The following is a 26,179-nucleotide window of genomic DNA, read 5'->3' as shown; positions in this document are numbered from 1 at the left end:
AGTTTTTCTTAATATAACTCAATTATATTTCCTTTTGACAATATCTGTATGGCAATTTACATTCCAAGATACTATGGATAAGAGTAGCCATTTTGATTTATTTATTTATTCATATTATTTACTGACACTTGATTACCAGGAAAGTCCGAAGTAATTTTCAGCTGAGGCCTGGGAAGAAATGCTCCAAATTATTACAAAACATTTTAAGAGCAATAATTTTACAATCATCAAAAATAAAACAAAAACATCTACACTTTAAATAATTATAACAAATTAGATATAATATATAAACATTGGTTAAGAGTCGATACAAGGTATATGACAATCATTTCACATTTTGTAGAAAAATTAAAGGTGTGTGTAATAAACGATATTGTTCTCACTTATACATGACAGTTTTTTTTTAATTGTATTTCCAGCTTTTGTCTTATATGGACACGCTATTGTTGGCAGGCTGACATTTTGCAGTTTTTTTCTCTTCTGCATATGAAGATATGTCATATTTCTCAAGACCTTTTGCTTTAATTAAGACCTTCAAAGAAAAAAACAAAATACTTTTTTAGTACACTCAAATCCTGTTTTGACTGAAAGCAAACACACAAAACTATGTATATTTTCAAAAACAAAGTTTAACCCTCCAGATAAGAGCAATTGCCTTAAATCAGCAACTACAACCATAAGCATAACCTAGTCTAAAATTAGTTATCCACGCTAAAGTGCATGCTGCACCCTTTGTTCCCATTAACACCATTTGCTGCATTTTCTTTTCTTATCTCTGTTGTCCTACCAAATGTGAAAAAAAGAGCTTGTATGCTTTCAGAAAACATTCACATTTATCCCTAAAAAGGTACTCTGGCTACTTTTAAATAAAACTAATTTATTGCTTAACTGTTGCAGGATCCTTCACAACTAGTGTTTTCTCTCCACCTTTTTTTTTGGTTGATTTTTATTCCAGTTCCCCAAATAACTTATTTGCTGTCATCCAGGCAGCATACTTCTTAACCAGTAATTGAATTGTACTCAAGTAACAGGGTCAGTGGCACTCATTTTTCTCAGTTTCTGTATTTACACTGGGAAAGCTGAAATTAAGCTGTTGATCAGTGTGCAGCCATCACGGGAACCCATGATTTGATAGCAATTTATGATTTAAATGGCACATATATGACAGAACATGGGTTTGACAACATGTCAAGCAAAGTTCTTCATTAGCACTCTTCAAGAAAAATCTTGATGAGTGGATGGGAAATAGAAAATACACCCCGGGGATCACTTCTGTCTCTCTGCTGGACAGTGGCAGAGGAAAATGACTTTCTTGGGTGGCGTAAGCTATGGAACCTTGCTGGCTAGGCTTATGTAGGCCCTTGGGCCGATAGCCTAGTACCTACCTATAAACCTATACAATCTTTGCTTTTCAGTTCAATAAATTTTGTACTATGTTGTGATTGTTCAGCATTAATATTCGTCTCCAATAAAGTAGTATTAAACATGTTCAGAAATGTAAAGTGCCCACAGTGAGAGCATCTTGATGATCCAATATTTTACTCATCTGGTAAAGGCTATTGAGTAGAATCTGTCTGAAACCACAATGATTTTTTACACTGTTTACAGTTGCATTTAACCATTCACTCATTTTGTCACAATTTCTTTTACTGATGTATGGCTTACCAGCTTATAAGGCTTGAACCCTTCCATGCTGATATTTCAGATATGTGACATAGTAGCAGATGACCCCCACATCCACATACCCTTATGTCTGCAAGTTCTGAATAAAAAGCAGTATCCTCAGTACTCTTATTATTCAGGATAAGCATATATTGCATGTAAGCTTTCATGTATAGCATTTGGAATTCCGTCACTGTCTTTCATTGTGTGAGTCAGTTTGCATTACCTCTCCTTTATGATCCAAACATTTGTTCTTTTTTAAGACCAGTATCTCAGTCTTCCATTTAAGAAAAGAAATGTGTCTGACATATGCCATGTTTTTGTATATGTCTACCAGTTTGTTCAAGTTTTTGAGTTTTACTGTGTCTTTTACCTTCATTAACCTAAATGCGTGATTGTCCATGTGCTCTTCTGCCTTCCTTAATATACCTACATTTGCCACACCTTTTCTTTTTCTGTTATGTGTGCCTGTAGCTGTGGTATCTTCACTAATAGCAGCATCTTTGGAATTATGCAACATTAATTAAGATTGCTGTTTTCCTTGTTATTCCCATGTTCAGTTAGTAACTACTTCCTGTTCTGTATCAAGAGTCAATTTGTGTTTCTTTTCCTCCACTAGTCTTCCCTTCCTGCTCTATTCCCTGGAGTTGGTTTAATTTGTAACTGGCTTTCCATATTTCAAAATTCAAAACTTCAGAATAAAGCTTATGCTGAAAGGCTTTAAGTATATCCTAAGCCACTGTTTATTTATTTATTTATTTCACATTTTTAACTGGGTTAGTCCAACTGAGTTTGCAAACAAACCCATTTTCAGTGGAGACCCGAGGGGAAAAGCCCCAGCAAACATAAGTAAAAATAAAGTGATAATATACAAATATTAAATAACAATCACAATACAAAATAATTGTAAAAAAGAAAAGGTTAACTATTTTCATTGCATTGATAGTAAGCAACCCATTTTCAGTGGAGACCCAAGGGGAAAGAGCCCCAGCAAACATAAGCAAAGATAAACATACATGGTAAAAACTATTAAAAACAAGACGCCATATACAAAATTAATTATAAAGAGAAAAACAAAAGAAAACCATTTATGCACATTGAGTTGCACTAATAGTAGTGGACTAAAATGTACTACATATGAGAGTAAAAACAAAAAGATAAATGTTGTTCAAAAGGAGGACAATGTATAGACATTGATAGGAAGTGGGGGGGATAGTGTGGAGAATGGGTGGGGGCTATAGTAGTAGAGATGAGGGTTTAGAAGATTAGTTTAAGCAGAAGTTACTAACAAAGAAAGTTAGGAGATGCAACAGGTTACACAGTGGGAGAGATTACGACTACATGTGGTCAATGCAACAGCATAATTTCACATTTAGTAGGTGTGATTTAAGCTCCTTTTTAAAATGGGGGAAAGGAAAGGTTGGATCTAATATGGAGAGGGAGTTTGTTGCAATTTAGTAAGACAGACTGTAAAGTAGTTTGCCAATATTCCTTTTGGGTTTATAAACTGAGAGAAGATGCTGATCAGCAGTACGGAGAGGCTGGGGGGAAGAGTAGGGAGTAACATGGGAGGTGAGAGCAGGGCAGGCAGAGGAGTTGTTCAGTATGGAAAAGTTAGTGTGGAGTTGCAGTTGTAGGAGAAGGTGCGGAAATTCCAGCCACTGAAGTTTGCTTAGAGAGAGCCAGTGATATGAAGAGTGTGGTTGGTTTAGAATAAATCTGGCAGTTTTGTTGTACATGTGTTCCAGTTTCTGTATTGAGGTAGTTTGGATACTGGTAAGGATGGGGAAGCATATAAAAGACTGGGTAAGAGAAATGCCTGTGCAAGAGTGCATTTAGTGGCAGTACCCCACGGCTGGGTGGGAGTTCGAAAGACATGTGTAAATGGGCATGCTTTCGTTGAAGGTTGAACGTCGAGCTGGCACCTCGGCGTTTGTGAAAATCTACTGCCAATCATTAGCAGACCTGAGTTCCGCTGCGGTGACCCCTAACTGGGAAAAGCCAAAAGACAAACAACAAGTGAGGAATTTTTTGTTCCTATAAAGTAGTCCAAGTTTTTGGTGGGTTTTTTTGATGGACTGTTGTATGTGCAAGTCAAATTTTAGTTGGTCATCAGTTATTACCCCAAGGAGTTTGGTGTGTGAGGCAGGGGAGATAGTGTTGCCATACAGGGAGGAAAGAGAAAAGTTGGATTTAAGGTGAGAGAGTGTCTGAGGTAGGAAGAGAAGGAGTTGAGTTTTCTTAGGGTTAAGGATTAGTTGATTGTTTCTGAGCCATTTTTCAACAGAGATAAAGGAAGTCTGTGTTAATGAGTGTAGTTAAGAGATAGTACTGGAGATAGATAAGAGAGTAGAGTCATCTGCTTATTGAATTACAGATGAGAGACTGCAGGATGAATGTAGGTTGTTGGTAAAAATGTTGAAAAGGAGCTGTTCAAGTATGGAGCCTTGGGGTACTCCTGTTTGAACAGCAAGGAAGGATGAGAAAGCCTGCTGCCATCTAACAGCTTGTTTTCTGCCAGTAAGGTAGGATTGGAACCAGCCAAGAATAACAGGTGAGAGGTTTAGGTCTGAGGGTTTAAGAAGGATGGGATGAGACACAGTGTTGAAGGCTTTAGAGAGATCGAGGAATAGACAGGAAGCGAGGAGGTTGTTGTCCCTAGCTTCTGCAACCTTTTGAGTAAAGGATGGTAAGGTAGTCGAGGTACTGTGTTTAGGGCAGAAACCATGTTGTGAGGGGATGAGGAGATTTTTGTGAATGAGCTAGGACAGTAGTTGAGTATGGATACATTTTTCAAGGATCTTAGAGAGCAGTGAGAGAATAGCAATTGGTCTATAGTTCGATGGTTCGATAGAGTTGCCGCCTTTGTGCAGAGGAGTGGTATAGAAGGATTTCCATATTTCTGGTATGGTAGATTCCTGAATGGAGCAGTTGATTAAGATAGATACAGTATATGTAATAGTCGGCAGCAATTTTCAGAAATTGAGGGGGGAGATTAACAGTGGAAGGAGAGCATGGTTTTAGTTTAAAAAGCAGGGATTTGATGTATTTAGTAGAACCAGGTTGCCAGATAAAAGGCTGAGAGACAGAGGAACATAGAGGTTTAGGGGGGTTATACCTTGTATCCTGAAGATGAAAGTTACTTGAAAGTAAGGTGATGTGTAATAGAGAGAAAGAGATAAGTATGACTGCAGTAAACTGATCTGGTTAAATAGGCAAATGCTGCTAGACATTGGGCTAATCTACTAACTAATATAATGGTCAGTACTGATTCCAGAGGTGAATGTTAACATTTTAATATCCCATGGGTTATATGAAAAGTTATCATTGCACTATAGTCATGGTAAAAGGCTGATAGCAACACAGTATCTAGATAAGATGTTCTTCGTCTTCCATTGCTGCAGTCCTGACTATTGGGTATAGTCCGCGTCCCAGTCGGCCCGAATACCAGAGTATAAGGCTGACGTCGGTCAGGGCGCATTAGACTGACGTCAGTACGTCAGGGTACTAATGCGCATGACCGACGTCATATCCTCAGTCTTTTTTGCCGCATGGTCCGATGCAGAAGCAATTTTGCGAGTGCAGGTTGGCGTTCTGAGATTTTCCGAAACCGGAGTTTCAGACCGAAACAGAGTTGGCTAAGTAACCCCGTTGGGGAACATTTTGGTTTTTTCTTGCCTCAGTATTTAACCGGATGTCAGAAAAAGTGAATAACTGTATTTCTTGTGGGAAGCAGATACCGCATAGGGATTATCATACATTGTGTATACTCTAAGACTAGGGCTGGTTTTGCCACAGCTGTTTTACAAGGCATGTTGTCAGCTCCTGCTACTTTATAATTTGCCAGCCTCCCTTACCTCTGCTTTGGGATTCTACCCAATAGTCAGGACTGCAGCAATGGAAGACGAAGAACATAGTACAGTTTTGTACCTACCATAAATGTAGATGTTCGAGGATTCCATTGCTGCAGTCCAATTTACCCTCCCTCCTTCCCCTCTGTGTTTAGGGGTGGTTGTGTAGGTGAGTTTACATGTTTATATTTTATATATATATATATATATGTATATATTGTTGTATATTTTATACATGTTTTTGGTGCAGGTTGTTTTGGGAACTTGTCTTTTTGGGTCTTCTGACATCTGGGGCAAGACAAGACTGAGGATATGACGTCGGTCATGCGCATTAGTACCCTGACGTACTGACGTCAGTCTAATGCGCCCTGACCGACGTCAGCCTTATACTCTGGTATTCGGGCCGACTGGGACGCGGACTATACCCAATAGTCAGGACTGCAGCAATGGAATCCTCGAACATCTACATTTATGGTAGGTACAAAACTGTACTTTTTTTGACATGTTAGCATTTAGGCAGCACTCCTTTAATGTGCTTAAAAGTTCTTATTTCTTTAGGACTGGAGCTCATAAGTGTATTATCTGCACTTAGCCCTTTAGGTACTTACTGAACTGTACCTTCTGTCTTAGTCTTAGTCTGTCTGATAACATCTCTGCCTGTCTTATCTTCAGTGACATCTGCTTTTGTCAGTATCCTAACTTCATTAAATTAGGTGACTGTCCAAATTCTAAACATTTGATCTGATGATGTAATTTTCATTTGTTCCTCAGTGAATGGTTTTGGATCCTACTTGGCCACTTTCTTTAGATTCTAGGATCTGACTCTTGAGCTTCACCCTTACCCACAATGCCCCTTACTATTGCATTACCTCACATCTCACTTGCCACTCATCAAGATCGAACTGGATCAGGATTTCTTGAGCTTGTAGTGGCTTTAGGGAGTGAACTAAACTGTATTTCTTCTCCTTAACTTTTACTTCCATATTATAGTTAATAATACCTCCTTTACCTCCTTTCTAAACTTTTCTACTACCATGAATTAAGGTTCTTTTTGCTGGTAATCTTAGCTACCATTGATGATATTGTGCAACTGCCACATAGTCTTATGCTCATACTTTTATTTCTCATTACAAATTGGATATCATCTCCAGAAACAGAGCTGAATTCAGTTCTGTTGTTCTCCAGAACATCCTTCCATGAGGGCCATCCAAGGTTAACATAGCTGGGGACTCTGTCCCTTTCATTGAGGAACAAATGAAAATGACATCATCAGATATAAAAGTTATGTACTCACTATAACTGTGCATCTGTGTGGTCCATTTCATTTTTCTTCAATTTCCCTCCCACCTTCCTCCTAGCCATGTCTCTGGGAGAGACCTAATGAAATTGTTGATAGGAACCATATTTCCTGTTTGAGCTCTTGATCTTTGTACTATCACCTTTCTGTCATATTTAAGTTATGATACTTTATACTAATAAAGTATAATAGCAGCAAACTTGATCTGATGTAACACAGCAGTCAGGGGCATTATGGGTAAGGGAGGAGCTCAAGAGTCAGATCCTAGAATCTAAATAAAGTGGTGGAGGTGAATCCGAACCCATTCATTGAGGAAGAATGAAGATGGACAACACAGATGCATAGTTATGGTGAGTTTAACTACTTTTTTTTTGCTGTCTAAACACTTTTCACTTTTTTATTGTTATTCATACAGTATTCAGTGAGCTGAAACAGCTGAAGTTGTATTTAATGAATATTGTTTGAAAAGTATACCAAGAAGGTTCCTCATTATTGAAATTCAGATATAAATCCTGTATTAATATTGTACTGCATCTATGTATGTGTGTGTGCATGCACATATATATATATATATATATATATATATATATATATATATATATATATATATATGGTTACCTATCATTTCATCGAAAGTTCATTTCATCGAAAGTTCATTTCATCTAAAGTTCATTACATCGAAAAGCATTTTAGGTGGGGGGCTTCCACACTAATGTGGGGGGCTGTGCCCCCCACACCCCCCCTAACTATATATATCAACTCCAGGGTCGCACAACATTGGGGAAGGGGGCAAATGCTTTTCGATGTAATGAACTTTCGATGAAATGAACTTTTGATGAAATGATAGGTAACCATATATATATATATATATACATACACACACACACACATATATATATATATATATATATATATAGTATGCATGTATACATGTATATATATTTTTGAACATCTTTATTAAATTATCACTTGTGACATATGCAAACTTACTTAATACAAGCTTATATTTGTATAAAAGTAATAAAACCATATTAACAAAGCTACATTTAAAAACATTTACATAACATATATTGTTCCATACAATATGATCACACCAGCATTACAAAACTTGTTCAGTTCCTGCTTTCTCTAAACCTCATTCCTCCTCCAAAACATTTTTTGGCATGTATTGCTCACAGAATTGCTATTCTTTTCTCTGTAAATTGTTCCTACCATTTTCTAAAGATCTCACTGCTCTTTTATTTCTGTTACAATATTTACTGCTTCAGGTATGGTTGGTTTAGACTTTTCCATTTTCAAGTATTTGTTTTTTCGGCAGCCACCAATATTAAACTCAACAAGAACTTACTGTGTTTAGGCAATTCAGATCCTGTATCCCAGCTCAAAAAAAATAGTTTTCTTAGTTACTCTGATTTGCTCACCCAGTATTCCTAACAGAGTACTTTGCTCACCCAGTATTCCTGACAGACTCTGTACAGAATGTTTAAATTTGCCAACTCCTTACAGTCTGTGAATATATACTCCCAGGTGCCTCTTTCTTCCCCATTACACCTCCAACATTTGCCGTGTACCTAAGGAAAAATTCATTGCAGTTTGCTTGGGGCATAAAAATACCCATTTAAATTCTTCCAGCCAAAAATCTTAAATCATCTTGATTTTGTTGCATACTTGGGAGCCATACATATGTCCTCCCACTGTTTCTTTCTGAATTGCTTATCTGATTTCTCTTCCCAATCTTTGCTGACCTCCTCTGATTGATTCCTATAGTTATCACACAATATTTTTATCTGCCCTACTAATTATCCCTTTTGTAACAGCAGCTTATGTTCTAGATTCAGCTAATTAGTCAACCAGTGCAGGCCTTTCATTTAGGACTCCTCTAGCAATTTTTCTTTGTCTATACTCTGATATCAGTCCCTAATGGGGAAGGCACTTTCTAGCATGCAGTCCAAACATCAACTTGGCCTCTTCCCATTCAATTATCTTCCCTCTCTAATTATTTGTTTTCCCATACCTTGGTACCTTTGCCAGCTTCCTCCATTAAATTCCAGCCCATCTTGCCTATTCTGTGTATCCCTATTTGCAGTCATCCCTATCAGCAGAATCTCCTTTCTCCCTTCCCATGTTGGCTTAGTTCTTAATATGCATTTTGCTGTTTTATGAATGTAATGTTATATATGACTGTTGTTTTCCTTGAGGCTCTGTGTCCAAAATCCCACCCTTGCCATATTTCTTGAATTACCCCCTTCCACCTTCATCTCTTTCCACTTTGAATTGTAGCTTTCTTTTTGTGTTATGTAGAAGAGAATTAACTGGGTAGCTCTAAGATATCCATTCAAATCAGGTAACCCTAAACTTCCTTGTTGTATTGGAAGGATCAGCTCACCCAGCTTGACCCTTGCCCTCTTTCACTCCCAGGTAAAATCCTTCAAGTTTTTATTAATTACTATTCATAACTTAATTTTCTGGTTGAAAAAAGAAATATTTCTCACCTGTGTATAAAATTAAAGGGACTAAAAATAATTGTACTCCTTGCGTCTTACTATGTCCATAGGCAAGAGTTTCCAGTTTCTCAGTATTTATATTATTTTGTTTAGCCTCTTCCCACATATCCTGATCTGCCATAACAGAATCCTTTTTTAACCCATACTCCTAAATATTTAATTTTATTACGTCCCCCATAAATATGAGTATTGCTGAACCAACTCATGTGTGGGTACATAGTTTACAGCTATAGCCTTTGTTTTATCTTCATTCATTTTATATCCTGAAAAAAAAAGTATTATCTCAGAAAGTTGTTCAACATTGAGATGTCCTTTCCAGGTTCTGTCTGGTACAAAATAATATAATCTGCAAAAAAAGACAACTTTTCATGAATACCATACCAGTTATATATTTGAATTTCTGAGTCCCTTGTTTTCTTTGCCAATGGTTGTAAATATAAATCAAATAAAGATGAAAGTGGACACCATCTTCATGGTTCCTCTATTCAGACACAACTTATCAGAGAGGAACTCTCCCTCTTTGATGTTTGCCTCTCATCCCTCATATATTCTTCTAATTAACCTTATTATCATATGCATGCATGCATATATTATACAAAGAGACATAGAGATATGCAGACAGCTAGCTACCTAAAATAACAAGTTAATAGACACAGTGCTGCAAGTATAAATATATATATACATATACGTATTGGAATGCATAATAGAAGTATGATATATGTATGTGTATGTTTGTTGATATAATATATATATATATATATATATATATATATATATTTGAAGCCATGCAAATGTGCATAATCATGCATAAGTGTGTATATTTGTATATATACAAATTTTTACACAGAAAAAGCAGGTGAAGTTACTTTCTACTAAATATTTTAGATCTGCTCACTTACCATGATACTGTACCCACTCACTTTCAACAGTGCTGACTTTCTCATCTTACTTCTGAGAAATGAAAACTTTCAAATATCTAGCCATCATAGGTCTGTACATACCACCTGGTAACAACATTTCCATACTGGGAGGGATCGTCTCATGGATCTTGACCAGTATAAAAGTGAAAACCATCTTGCTAGGAGATGTTAGCATTGATGCATGGCAGAAGATAGCCTTAGAAATGCCAACAAATTCACTACAGCTGTATGGCTTGTCTGCGTTGATCAAGACTCCTACTAAAATTAACACGGCCACATCCAAAGTGTCCATCCTAGACTGAATTCTAACATCCACCCAAAACAATGTTGCTACAATTAACAACATACCCAGTAGCCTAAGTGATCATAAGCTAAGCTACATAATCTGACAATTGAAATAGCACAGCCAGAAACCTCAGTAACTTCAGTAAAGAAAATGTACTTTCAGCTTTTTCCATATCTGCTGGATTCCACTTAAAACTCTTCCCCTTGATGAAGCAGTAGACACATTTAATATAATATTTCTAAATATTCTGGCAGAACAAACACTAATGAGAACCAAGAGAGTTCAAAATAAACCAGCCTATCTGCTATCTGAAAAAACAAAGCACCTAATGCAACCTCAAGATAAAGCCTGGAAGTTGTGGCTGCAAACCAAGTCTCAAACATCCCTGCAACAATATAAACAATTAAGGAACCATAGTAAACAATGCATAAAACAGGACAAAGCAGTTTATTATACCGATATCCAAAATTCATCATCATACAATCTAAAAAAACTTCTGGAAATCAGTACATACATTCATTCCTCAAATCTGGAAAATCAGTCCAACCCAGCCCATTGCCAGTCAATTACTCCCAAAGCATTGCTTCACAGTTTAGCTCACATTTTATGAATAAAATGACCTTCATCCTACAAAACAAGGCTGTTACACATCTATTGTTCCCATTCTAATCATTGAAACCTTAACAGACCTTCACACTTACTCCAGGGCCAACATCTACAAAAAATACCTATGAACCCCTAAGACAGCAGCCAGTGCCCCAGAACAACTTCCTACTGAATACCCCTAACTCATTGCACATACCCTTTCCTATCATGTATCAATTCTAATAAACCAATCTATGCAAAAAAATAAAAAATGGCCCCATCTAATGGGAAAAAATCCTATATAATACCTCTCCATAAAGATGTCTCATCAACCCAGCTCACAAACTATAGACCAGTCACCATCCTCTCACCCTTAATCAAAATCTTGGAAATATGTATTCACTGTCAACTTACTGCTTACATTACTTCTGAAAGCCTTCTTTGGCTCTCACAGCATGGTTTTCGCCTCCAAGTACATCCACTGTCCTTCTAAGGTTCACACATATAATAAATCACAGTAGAAATATAGGCGTCTAACCTCAGCCTTCCTCTGGATCTATCCAAAACATTCAACACAGTCCATCATCAAAATGTCTTAACTAAACAGTCTTCCTATTGGCTATCACACTTCTTACTTAACTGGTTTCTTGGTTACCTCACTAACAGGTCCCATGCAGTAAAATGGCAAGATTATTTCTTCTCTTTCCCACTTGTATCCATCAGAGACTCACAAGACTGTATTCTAGGACCTCTGCTGTTTAACTTGTTTATCAACAGCCTAAATATAGTAGCCAAATAGGCCAGCATAGCATGATACACCAATGACTCCACTCTAATATGTGCTGCTAATACACAATCCATGCTCCAAACATTCACCCAGAAATATTTCTCCTCCATAGAAGCTTGGCTTGACAACTCACTACTCCTTTAGAAGCCAAAAAACCTAAACATCTGTTTTTCACCCCTGAATCTCTCTCCTCCCAAGAAATTTAACTTTAATTTGCTGTCATTCAACAAAACCAATGTAGAACTCGTATCTCACACCAAACTACTATGTGTGATTATAGACAACCACCTGAAGTTTGATCTCCATCATCAACAAGCAATGAAGAAGTCACACCAAAAGCTAGGCTGCCTCTGTAGAGTAAAATACTACTTCACTGACTCTAGTAGACAAAGCATAGCCACTTACTTTCCACTCCCCACCCTATTATATGCCATTCTTGTCCTAACCATTGTCAATGCCTCTGTATCATTCAAACTAGAACAATGCTACTTTGAAGTTGACAAATTCACAAGCAGCCAACAATGTAGCTCACATCACTGCCTCTCTGTAAAATAACTCAACTGGCTTGAAATAAATAATGTGTTATACTCGCAACTGATTATAACATTCAAACTACTGCACAAACCTGAAAAATTCCCACCTCTTCACGCCATCATTCAGCCTTACACTACTAAGAGAAATCTGTGCTCCACTGGCAAATCATTACTCTCCATAACTAAACCCAACAACAATGCAGCATATACTGTCTGTATTCACACTGTATTGCTGATTGCTGGAGTACTATCCCACTCCTTTAAAGAATAGTCTGCAACCTGAAGCAATTTAAATTTCATCTGAAGCAACACTTGATATATAAATGGCTCTGTACCTGCACCACCACTGGTTAGACTAGCACTAATATACCTGTATTCCTGCCATAATTCTGTGCTGCAAAAAATGTAATGTACCATTATAACTGTTCCTCCTTTAGCATCTTAACTCCTTTATCTTACTTTGCCTTCTCCGCTCATTCCTTTCTTTGGGCTGCTCTAACTCTTTATCATATCTTCCTGTGTCCTAGATTTTGAACAAGTCTTTATAGTAAATATTCTCAAGTAAAATATGACAATCTGTGCATACTGATGATGCTGAACTGTATATATTTTCATGTATTAAAAAAAAAAAAAGATTTATATACAACCCATTTAACTGCTATTTTTAATTGAAGCTGTTTGTAAATAATATAAATGATGTCAAGGATATCTGAATAATGAAACTATTGTTCATGAATGAAACTGATTATATATGATGAAAGAAGGCAAATGATGTCCATGATGTCTGTATAATGGAGATTTTTGCCCTCGAAGCCTCTGCTGAAAACGAAACACCACTTTTTCTGACTTTTCTGGTAAACAATATGCTTTATTTAACAGAAAAAGAAAATACCAGTGTAGACTTTTCCCAGAAATAATGTAACGGTTTCTTTAAGCCCCCTTCCACTAAAAAAAAAAAAAAAAAAAAAAAAAAAAACATAAAGCCCATCTTGCATGTTTTTAATAAAGTCTTGCATCCCTAAAATGTCTAGACTTCTTCAGGTTGTTCTGGAATGTCTTACTTGCAGCAGTACACTCCACAGAAATGCTTTTTGTGATACCATACTGTCAGAAAGGAGGGGCATTACAAAGTAAGAAACCCTGTGGGTTGAAAAGGCTATATTTTATCAGGAATCTGCTGCAAGTGGAATTTGCTAGTACTCCTTTGTCAGATCTAATGTGGTTAATAACCTTGTCTTCAGTAACCTTCCTATGAATTCATCTACCATTGGCATTGGATACATTTTGAAATTACATTCGGCTTCCTAAAAATCATTACAGAACCTACTTGTTCCAGTAGGCTTTGGGACTTACACTATGGGGCCCTTCCTCTCACATTTTGAATACTGTACCCCTAAAGAATATCTTAAGCATTTTCTGTGCTTACTCTTGCATAACCTTTGTCTACAATTTTGTGTTAATTAACATTTTTTTCCAAGAATTGTCTAAATATGTTGTTGAATGAAGTTTGTTCTCTTATGTATTTCTGGATGCACTTCCCTGTTTCTTAGGTAGTTACAAAAATACGCCCTTGTTTCTTAACAGAAGCTTCCATATCTATCTTTGAATGCGATAGTGTGTCATCTGTTTCATTCAGGGGCATCCAGCATAGAAGTTCTAAACTTATTTTGTTATTCCTGCCAGTAAAACCTTGTTAGGATCCATGCTTTAGACTTATTCTTTCCTATGTGCCCCTTCATTTATAATACTGTCATAGCCGTCCTTCAGTATAGGCCAGCTAGGCAGCTGCCCAGACCACCGCTGTAGGAGGGACATCTTTCCATTAATCTGGATGATGTAATTAATCAAGATGGGGGCACTGGGTGTTGAGGGGGCACTGTGGAGCCCTTTTTCCTAGGGCATGCATTGACCAAAGGCAGCCCCTGAAGACGATGCACTAATCTCATCTCCTATAATTTTCTGAAAGGTTTGTGCTTTAATTGATACACTACTTCCTCCGTGTCCTCACTCATCCTGTGCAATAAATCATTTTGCAACTTGAAGTATATTTAAAAAGTAAGAGCATTTTGTTCAGTGTTTCCCCCTGCAACTCTGTTTTCCCTCACTCTTGTCCAAGTGCCATCTTCATATCATACCTTTGTAAAGTTTGTCTAGCTTACCTGGAGGTCAGCTAACTGTGGAGATTCTTCAGGGTCATTCTGTCATGAAGTAAAGACACCAGGGTCTCATTGTTCAAATGTTTTCCTAAAAGTGGAAACTCATACCAGTACTTTCTAATGTCATTTGCTATCACTACTCTATTCATTTTTCTAATTCCTTGCCTTTATGAATCTAATACATAGAACCATCTTTGTTTTATTCAGCATTCCTGTATTTTGTGTAGACATTTTCCAAAAATAATGTACCAGTTTTATTAAAGCATGTACAACTTGTCTTGTATGTTTTAATAAAGTCTAACATGCCTTCCTTGGATTCCTTCAAGAATTGTCCAGACTTCTTTAGGTTGTTCTGGAATGTTTATCTTGCAGCAGTACACTCCACAAAAATGCTTTCCGTGGTACTGTATGGTCAGGGCAGTACACAGTAAAAAGTCCTGTGGGTCGAAAAGGCTATCCTTTATCAGGCTTCAGCTGTCAGTGGAATTTGCTGGTATTTCTTTGTCATCAGATCTAATGTGGTTAATAAGCCTGTCTTCAGTAATCTTCCTATGAATTCATCTACCATAGGCATTGGATAAATTATGAAATTATGTTCAGCTTCCTAAAAATCATTACAGAACCCACTTGTTCCAGTAGACTTTGGGACTTGCACTATGGGGTTGTTCCTTTATCATTTTGAATGCTGTACCCCCAAAAAATATCTTAAGCATTTTCTGTACTACTTCTTGCATAACCTTTGTCTGCAATGTTGACTAAATTACATTTTTTCATAGAATTGTCTAAGTATGTTGTTCAGTGATGTTTTCTTCTCTTATGTAGTTCTAAACACACTTCCTGGTTTCTTCTTAGGTAGTTCTGAAAACACACCATTGTTTCTTAACAGAAACTTCCTTATCTATCTTTGAATGAGATAGTATATGAGCTGCAGGCCTATATAGATTTTATTTCTCTATCACTTCCCTCAGTTTCTGTCATCAAGCTAACTACAGAGGCTGATACTTCATTCCATGGTTTCAGAATGTTGATATGATACATATATTATGGCTTTCTCTTACGTCAGTATGTTTTCTTTTTCTGGTATTCTCTTAACAGTCTTTCTAACCTAATCATTTATATCATCTCATCCTGCAATGCAGACAAAAACTTGTTTTCTATGGAGAGATGCAAAATAAATGCCTGTTTTCCAGCTTTAACTTCTCTGGTACTTGCATTTCTGTTGTGTATGTATCCTGGGCTCAATCCATGTGTTCTCTTATGATGGGCATCACCATATTCAGCCTATTTTGTAAGTTAGAAAAGGAAGAAAACACCACAGGGGTAATGTGCCTCCAAGCAAAAACACTGAAATCAAACTAAAGGATGGCAGGTGCTCCATGACAATCGAAGCACACCACTGAAAATAACTTAAAATATACTCCTTTTATTCCACAAAGTCAGTGGTTTGCTTCGATTGTCGTGGAGTACCTGCCATCCTATTTTTTAAGTTGCTTTAGTGTCCCCTGACACTTTTAAATGGGACTTCTGTTCTTCCCAAGTCCCTGAGGGTGCCTGCTGTATAACAGCTCAAAGGACTGAACCCCTTTTGAGTCTTGTGGTATCTATCTAATGACAAACAGGAGGTACGGTATTAACTGATCTTAGTTTTTACCATCTTCCTCAGTACCTCTTTTTCAGCATGATTTTAATACTTGGTTAAAACACTCCACTAAACCATCTGTCTGGCAACAGTACACTAAGTTTTAGAGTCTCTTGATCTTAAATCATTGGCACACTTGGTGCATTCTCCTGTACTTGAATACCCTAGTCAATGAGTGCTTCCTTATGTTTCCATACTCTGGAAAAATAAGGCTAACTTCATAGCTACAGGTCTAACATTAGCCTTACATAGAGGATGGCTGAAGGATACTTAATAGCTTATTCCAAGAAAACAAAGATGCACTGAAATCCATTGCTGGTTTTACCAATCTCGCAACTGTGTCCATAGCAGTATGTTCAAATGTCATCTCTGTGATAGGCATTGCAATAAAAGGGTTTTTAAAGCTTGGTTAACTGGCTGTCTTCTGGTATTCAGGGCATCCAGCATAGAAGTTCTAAACTTATTTTGTTATTCCTGGCCATTAAAACCATGTTAGGATCTATGCTTTAGACTTTCCCATTCCTATGTGTACCCCTACATAAGACTATGTGCTAACCTCATCACCTATAATTTTTTGAAAGGTTTGGGCATTAATAATTGATGCATTACTTCCTGTGTGTCCTCACTCAACCTGTGCAATAAATCATTTTGCAACTTGAAGTACATTTAAAAAGTGGGAGCATTTTGTTCAGCTTTTCCCCCTATAACTCCGTTTTCTCTCACTCTTCTCCAAGTATCATCTTCACATCATACCTTTTTAAAGTTTGTCTGGCTTACCTGGAGGTCAGCCAATTGTGGAGATTATTCCAGGTCATTCTGTCATCAGGTATAGACACCAGGGTCTCACTGTTTAATTTTTTTCCTAAGAGAAGAAACTCATACTAGTACCCTTTAATGTCATTGACTATCACTACTCTATTCATTTTTCTAATTCCATTCCTTTATGAACATAATACATGGAACAATCTTAGTTTTTTTCTGTATTTTAGTACAGAATTAATATTACTGGGGCCCTTTTCAAAGTTTTCTTTTCTCTCAGTATATATCACCATCTCTTTTGTCTTTACTTATACATGGTGTTCTTCCTGTACCTCAGAGTGGCCAAGACCTATGCTCTTACCGTCCTTTTCTTTTCTAGGTTGTTTTCTCTCGCTACAAAAAATATAGCTTTAGTTTTACTTTTTCCATTGCTGAGAACCTTTTCTTATTTGAGGTTTCTGACTTACATTGACAGAAATCCGATTAGAACATATTGTTTCTTCCTTTTTTTTTAATACTTTGTGAATGCTTTCTTATTTTTACACTTCCTTTTTCAACACTCATGCAGTGCTTTTACTTCTTCATTTCTGGGGTTTCTGCTTTAGCTTGACAGTGTTTAGATTTCTACTCATTTTATGCATTTTTTATACTTATTTAACTTAATTCCCTTGGGATACACCCCCAGTCAATGATTCATTTTCTTTATTTCTGCTAGGCATTTCTACTCCCTGCTTTGCAACATTTCAGCTGCAGTGACACTTCTCATAGGTAGGTACTAGGCTATCTGCCCAAAGGCATTTATAAGCCTAGCCAGAATGTGTTGGCTTTCGCCACCCCCTTAGATTAGTTCCCTGTGCCTCTGTCCATCAGAGCCACTGAAGTGATCCCCAAGGTAAACTTTGTTTCCCATCCACTCGTCAAGGTTTTTTTGAAGAGTGTTATCGATGAGCTCTGCCTAATGTAGATTGGGATCTTGTTCCAAAGCATGGGAAGTCTCTGGGACAGGAATCTATCCCTCCAGCATGTCCTATTTATTGTTGTGGTGAGGTTTAGATCCCTAGAGCGTGTGGCTCACGGGGATAAGGATTTCTTTAGATGGAGCATGTCCATCAATTCTGGGTTGGACATGGCCTTGTATGTCAGGCAGAGATCACCTCTGAGTAGGCGGTATGCAACCGAGTACAGCTGTAATTTCTTCTGTCGAGCTGCATAGGGCATCTGTTTGAACCTAGTGATCCTCTTGGTGAGGTACTTCTGTGGTCTTTCCAGCTGTTGCAGGTGTCTTGTAAGGTACATCCCAAATGGGACATTGTACTCTATGATGGGTCTAATGGGTGATGAGTAGAGGGGGCACAATGACCTCTTTTGATCTGGATGTGAACCCTTTTGTGATTAGGTGGGCCACGTAGAAGGATTGTCTAACCACTTTGGTAATGTGATTATCAAAGATGAGATTACTATCTACTTGGGTCCCCAGATCCCTTATTATGTCTTCCTTATTTAGGGGACTTTGTTTTTTCTAAATGGGATGTCTATGCACTTTTTGGCATTTAGCTTGAGGCCATGATTTTGACACCCGGTATCCGTCTCATTGAGACCCTTTTGGAGGATGTCTGTGTCAGCCAGAGAGTCAATTATAGCCCCTAGTTTGCAGTCGTCTGTGAACTTGGTCAGCCATAGTCCTCCTGTGCTTGCCTGTACCTCTGAGAAGTATATGCCGAACAGAAGGGGTCCTAGGACTGAGCCACTTGTAACTGGTTTAGAGTCAGACCTAGCTCCCGCAACTCTCACCATGTAGGTTCTGTCCGTGAGCCAGTTGCAACCCATCTTGTGACATAGGGGTTTATGTTCAGGCTGGTGAGCTTGTCAATAATACCAGAATGGGGAATGGTGTGGAAGGCCTTTGCGAGGTCTAGGTAGGCTGTGTGTACCACCTTTCCCTCGTCTATAGCCTTGGTAACTGCCTCAAAGAAGTCCACCAGGTTTAGGAGGCATAATCTGCACTTAAAGCTGAACTGGGTAGGGTCCAGTGTTTCGAGGTTCCCAATGTCTCTGTTAATGAGTTCCATGATGATGCGCTCTATAGCCTTGCAGACCAAGCTATTCAGGCTTATAGGGCGATAGTTCCCAGGGTCTGCTGTGGCTCCACCTTTGTGGAGCAGAATAACTGTTGCTGTGTGCCACTCTATGGGTATGTAGCCTGTGGAGAGGCTGAGTTTGGACAGTGTGTTTAGGTGAGGGGTTAGTTCGTCTTTGAGCTCATGTAGGGCGCAGCCTGGGACACCATCTGGTCCCATTGATGCTGTGTTTTTGGCTTTGGAGAGGGCTGTTTTAACCTGAGTGTCTGTGATTTCAGGGACTCTACTTTCTTCTGGTATGGTTATGGGCCCTATTGGGGGTGAGAGGGGGGTGAAGTTTGCGCTGAACCTGTCTGCCAGGATGTTGGTGATAATCAGTTGGTTCAGTGTATTTTGTGCCATTCTGCACTAACTCTGAGCAGATCTGCTTTGCAATGCTGTCAGTCTGCAACAATTTACTGTATAAGTTTTTCTGTTTTAGTGACTCTCCTTTTTCAGGCTGTTCTAACATATATGCATGCTGACATATCTCTTTAAATGGTGTAGATTTGTCCTCTCTGTTTGCATCTTTAAACATGTTTGTTCCCTTAGGGCTTTCTAACTCAGTGCTTTGATCTTTGTTGGGTTTATGTGACTGGTGGCTGCTTACTTCTCCTCCCCCCTACCTAATATTTCCAGGTTAGACATAGGTGAATCAGTAAGGTTAGTATGTTGCTGCTTCTCCTTTCCAAACTGTAAGTCGGTCTGTCAAAAGAGGTAACTTGTTTGCATTGCCTCCACAAATCGTTTATGATGGGAAAACCATCCTTATTATTATATTGTGTATTAAATTGGGGAATACAGAAACAAGAAGAACTATCTTTGCAAGCATAGCTTTTATTTCCACTTGAGTAATGAGATACTCATTCCTGTGTCCTTGAATATAGACTATTTCATCAGTTTATTAGTAAGAGTAATTTGAGATTCATACTGTGAATTTTTTAGTGTAAACTTACTGTTTATATCTAGTAGCTCTTGCAGTTCCTTGCCATTAATTAAAGCATAAAGACATTACACTTAATTACTTTGCAGCAGGCCAGTAACACAAGCTGATTCAGCAATTCTGCCAGATAATTTATCACATCCCTTAAGCTAGAATCATTAGTTCTGTCCTTTCCTCTGGTTAGTTTTCATAGTCTAACAATTTTATTGTTCCTTATACAAATATTGACAGTTGGCTAAGAGTCAGGGTCTTCACCTTCCATGTACAAGGCACAAGGTTCAATCCTGACCTCCAACCAATGCCTGTCTGGAGTTTGCATGTTCTCCTTTTGTCTCTATGAGGTTCCCCCACCTCCAAAAAAACATTAAGTGTTTTCATCTCAAACTCACCAGTGAATGGAGCTGTGGGCAGCAGCCCAGCCACTACATGGTGCCCTATAGGGGTCTACGTTTAGCAATCAAAAGAAACTGTAATCAAATGGCTATTCTCTGTACACTAATCATTGAACAACAGTGTTTTGATGTAGGCATATCATCATAAAGAAAACTACCAAACTCTCATAGCTGGCCAACAGCAAGGGAATAGCTCAATATACTTTTGCCATGATACCTTAATTATAAAATGAAATAGTGTATTAAAATAGTATGTTGAAACACTTGATTTAATTTGTTTTGTTGAAGACAAAAACCCTGCTCATGGCCCTCACACCCTCTGCTAAATATATATACCAACTCTGAGATCACAACTACATTGGGGAAAGGGCAAATGTCATAATTTTCCCATAGAAACAAAACAGCACATAGTGTAAATTTACCCTTTCCCCGCTGTAGTGTGATCTTGGAGTTGGTCTATATAATTGGTAGGGGTGTGGGTCCTTTTCTTCAACAAGCAAATTAAATCTAGTGTTTCAATATGATATTTTAATATACTATTTAATTTTATAATTAAGGTATCATGGCAAAAGTATATTGAAATATTTACTTGCTGGTGGCCAACTATGACACTTCTGTGATTTTCTTTACGATGATATGCTTATACAATAACACTGCCATTCTTTGTTTAGTGTTTGAAGATTAGCCATTCGATTACAGTTTTGTTTGATTGCTAAAAACAGACCAGCCTTATAGTGGTAAGGGTTATACAGACCAACTGCTTTGGGCATCTTCTGTGGTCTGCAGTATCCTCAAGCTAGGAGAACACAGATCATAGACTGTATACCATGGCAGGGCTAGCCACTTGACTCTGTAAAATATGGATCTAGGGGATTCGGACATGTTGACTATGGTTACCAAATGGGCATGGGTATTTGCTGGTGATAAGTAGGTTAAGGAACCGGCCTACTCCGACCTATGCCAAGGACCCATGGTAATGGTGGGAGGAATGTATGCGCCCCTACTGGCTGGTGTGTGGTCACCATAAAGCCCAGCAGCCCTAGGTAAATAAGCTACTGGCCAGCTGTTGTCCATTTGCTCAACCTGGGTTACCTGGGATAGCTCTGTTGTGCAAAAGCTGGACATAAAACCATTTAAACTTCCAAATATGAACTAAGAATTGGTACACTTAGTGAAAGGTCACTGACAGGATGTAGCTTGAAAGTGGATGGCATGATGGTATGGAGAAGTCCGAGCATCTTATGTATCCAAGAGGCAAGATGGAAGGGCAGTGCAGCAAAACTATACAGCTTGGGTTCTAGAGTCTACTATTCAGGAGGAGGACAGGCTAGAAATGGTGTAGGTATTGTGGTGAGAGAGAGGCTTCAGAAGGCAGTGAAGAATGTCATATAAATTAGTGACAGACTCATGGCAATCAGACTTCACTGTAATGATAGGACAGTATTCATAAACTCAGCCTGTGCCCCGCAGCAGGGATGTGATAGTGAGGAAAAGAATGCATCCATACAAAAGTTGCAGGACTTACTAAATAAAGGACAACATGAGCTGGTGTTAATAACAGATGACTTGAATGCATATATTGGGGCAAACAGAACATGATATGAGGAATGCCTGGGTCCACATAGGTGGGGCAACAGGAATAAAGAAAGAGAGGCCATTCTAGACTTCTGTCTGGCAACTGGCTTGATAGTAGCCAGCACATGGTTCAGAAAGAGATACAGTCACAAGATCACATAGAAGAGTGGCCAGCAGGAAACTCCGGTAGATTTCCTTCTAGAAGGAAAGGACACTGAGGTAGTGTCAGTGACTGCAAAGTCATCCTCAGTGAAACAATTGGTCCACAGCATAAAACACTGGGTGCCACAATCAGCTGCAAGCAGTGGTCAGAGAAGGTTTCAAGGTCAACATGGACCAAGCTGAAGACTTGGTAGTTGACTGGTGAGAAAGTACAACAGTTCAAGGAATTACTCAGGGCTCTAACTCCTCAAGAAAAGAAGAAAAGGTGGAAATAGGTGGAGTTGATGAAAAATGGCAGAGCCTCAAAACAGCATGTGTGAGGACTACAGAACAGATATATGGCCAAGTCAGGTATAGAAATAAGGTACATAAGAAAAGCTGCTGGTGGAATACAGATGTCCAGGAAGTCATCAAAAGAAAGAAGTGGTGCAGGAAAAAGTGGGAGATACAAAAGACCATGAAGGCTATGAAGGAATTCTGGCTGGCTAATAAAAAGAACAGGGTATCAGAGGCACTCTACTAGCTACTGGAGAGTCACTCAGTAGGTGGCACTAAGAAACTATATCAGGTTACTAGGCAAAGATGGAAAGATAAAGAATATAGACACCCTTCATAAGGGATGCCAGCAACAACCTGCTCACCAGGGAACAGGACATCAACGACATGTTTAAAGAGTACTTTCTGTATGAAGAAAACTGCACAAAAGCTGTAATGCCACAGCCTGCGATGAGAGAAGAAGAGGAGCCTACCATAGAAGAAGTAAGAACAGCACTAAGGAAAATGAAGCCAGAGAAAGCAGCAGGCTCAGATGAGGTCACAGCAGATATGATAAAGATGTTGGGTGAAATAAGGGAGAAATGGCATCTAAGGGTATTCACAGCAGTGTGGAAAGAAAGGCATATCCCAGATGAATGGAGAATAAGCATATTCATGCAAGATCAAATGGAACATCCATGACTGTGGGCAGTACAGAGGCATCAAACTCCTATCACATTGCATGAAACTTCTGGAGAGGGTGATTGATAAATGGATATACAAGCTAGTAGAAATTAAGATGGGAGATGAGCAGTTTAGATTCAGATCAGGATGCAGCACAACTGACCCAATGTCTGCAGTGAGACAGATAGTTGAGAAGAAGCTAGACATGAGAAAGATTCCAACTGGGCATTCCTAGACTTAGAGAAAGCATACAACAAGGTCCCAGGAAAGGTGATTTGGGCAGTACTGCAGTGGTTTGAAGTCCCAGAAACATTGGTAGAATTAGTGAAACCTATGTAAAAGGACCCCAATGACTCTAGTATGAACAGGGTTTGGTCTCTCAGAGGGGTTCCCATTGGGAGTGGGTGTGCATTAGGGTTCAATTCTGAGCCCACTGCTGTTCATACTGTTGATGTACTACATTAGCAAACAGATCAGAGGAGACAGATTGATAAATTTGCTGTATGCAGATGATGTGGTATCACATGCAGACTCTGAAAAAGAACTTCAGCAAAGGATAAGGGGAATGGAAGGCAAACCTAAAGGCACATGGGATAAAACTAAGCACAGATAAGACAGTGTTGGCAAAAAAAATAGACAGTGGTAATGGCAGCAAATGGGGAAATCAGAAGAAGCTGAGATTTGAGATAGAAGGAAAGATAGTGGAACAGGTTTGTAACTTCAAGTATCTGGGAGGGGTGGTTGAGCAGAAGAGAATTCTGAATGAAGAGGTCATAGCTAGAATAAGAGGGGCTGCAGCCAACTGGTATAGAGTTCAGCAGTAGGGAATGACAGAGGAATGCCAAAGAAGCCGAAATGTAAAGTGTACAAGACATTGGTGTGACTAGTACTACTGTATGGAACAGAAACCTGGGCAGTAAAAGCAGAGCAGATGAGGAAGTTAGAGGTGATGGAAATGAAGTGCCTGAGAAGGGTGGTAGGATGCACACTGCGGCACAGACAAAGGAATGAGGACATAAGAGCAGAAGCCAAAGTAGTTCCAATTGCAGAAAGGACCAAAGAGAACAGATTATGGTGGTTCAGCTTTAGGACAGACAGGAAGAAAGTAAAAGGGAATGAGGACATCCAGCAGAGAGTTGGATGGACTGTGTGAGAGAAGATCTGCGACAGTTTGGCAGGAGTGTTGCATTGAATCAAGACAGTTAACATGGCACCCTGACCCCATGTAGAAAATGGGAAAAGGGGGGGGGGTTGATGATGATGATGATGATGATGATGATGAAATAAAATTTAGCTATGGGATCCCATTGTCTGAATTTGAACCCAAGTGCATTGATAGTTGATGTTTTCTATTTGTTATGAAAATTTGATGCAGTCTTTACCACAGGTTTCGACTGCATAGTTTCGGTGTGTAACAATCTCTCTGTCAGAATTTTCAGCATCTTTACTGTCATTTTAAAACACCCACTTTCTTAAAGTAGCAGACAAAGAAAGCCTTTCTAAACTTCTCAAAGGTAACACTTATGTTTAGTATGTTGACCCTCAGGTTCTCAGCATGATTAAAGTACATGCTTTATATTATGTAATTGAGATTTTACAGTTTTATTTTGAAAAAAATGTTCAGCTGTGAAACATTTAGGTTTGTGTCTCTTTAAGTAACAGCAGCTCAGGCTAACAGTGCTTTTTAAACCATTTTAGATTCCTGATATTTAGTCAGTTCTATATCTGTGAAAGCCTTTAAATGTTCTCAAATTAACTGGTCTGAAAGGATTCAAGCCCAGCCACTTCAGTCCTGTGTTTCCTAGTATGTGGATTGTTTGAAGGCCATAATGTATGCCTTAATGTTTTCTTCTCTTGTTAGTTGCTTAATAGTAGGAACTGCCTTTGGCCTCACTCAGTCTTGGCAGTTGCCACCATCTTCTTGTCTGCAGCAGCAGAAGCAACAGCAGTCTGAAACAATTGCTCCATTGCTGTTATCTTGGCATAGGAACAAACACAGACATAGTCTGCTAAACTCTCAGCCTGCACCACAGGTTTACAGTACTATACAAATGAGGAAAAATTTGCTCTGCTAATGTTTTTCCATGCAACAAAAGTTATACCACAGGAACCTTTCTGCCATGGGAAACAGCTCTGCCATTTGTCAGGTGCACCCACGTGTGTGATATAAAAAGGTGCAGCAGAGGTTACCAGTTCATGAAAAACAAAAGAAAAATAAAATGCTGGTACAGACGTTTCTCAGACAATGAAGTACCTGCTTTATTAAAGCCTCTCTTGCAGGTTCTAGCACAGTCCAAGGTGGTTTTCCCTTTCACCTATGGATTTCTTGCAGGAAGATGTCCATAGTTCTTCAGGTTACTCTGGAATGTCTTCTCCATCATTGTAACATACTCCCTAGGACCTCTGTTTATGACACAGGCTCCTCATGCATCAAAAAAACAACATCTGTGAGTAACACAGCCAAAGCGGTTTGTTCTATATATACATTGATAGAATAATTGACTTGTTAATAGCAATCCCTGCTGGGAACCTTCTCTTGATAACGTAAGTGAACTTGCTTGCCTTCAAGGAAAAAATACTATTTTTATATATTTTTATATATTTATGATATTTGCGACATGTTTACTTCAAAATTCTGTTTCCAGCAGTATTCTTACATGTCACTTCAGTTTCACATTATTTTGACATGGAGAGGCGAGGAGAGAGAGAGAGAGAATGAGTAGATTTTACCTTACTGATCTGAGTACATTAATAAAACACACAAGCCTTTTCTGTATTCAGGAGAAAGTCTGTTGGAATATTAATTTTATCATGAGTAACTTGCGTATCACTAGTAGTGACATGACAAAGAGAGGGTTATAGATATTATCTAGATATTTCTTTGTGACAAGGTCTTTCTGATCTGGTCTTGTATGCATCTTGTCTGGGACATTTGTTGTTTTGAAATTAAAGTAAAAATGGTAGAACCGTGATATCATACTAGGCATCCTGCTTATTTTCTACTTCGTCATTGGGTTGTAACCAGGGTCCTTGACTGGTTTGGGTATATACAAGCTAAAATTACAATTCCTT

The 26,179-nt window shown here is 38.5% G+C and overlaps 1 protein-coding gene across 2 annotated transcripts in view; it reads left to right on the top strand.

Annotated features, from left to right (window-relative positions):
- The window catches only part of LAMC3 (laminin subunit gamma 3), a 4,228,426-nt gene that overhangs the window by 1,142,916 nt on the left and 3,059,331 nt on the right, over window positions 1-26,179 (top strand). The window lies entirely within an intron of this gene.

Source organism: Protopterus annectens, chromosome 16.part0 (assembly GCF_019279795.1).
Source record: "Protopterus annectens isolate FY-2018-M chromosome 16.part0, PAN1.0, whole genome shotgun sequence".
NCBI classification, from domain to species: domain Eukaryota; kingdom Metazoa; phylum Chordata; order Ceratodontiformes; family Protopteridae; genus Protopterus; species Protopterus annectens.
Note: the sequence above shows the minus strand (reverse complement) of the source record. Positions and strands in the feature narration are given on the sequence as shown.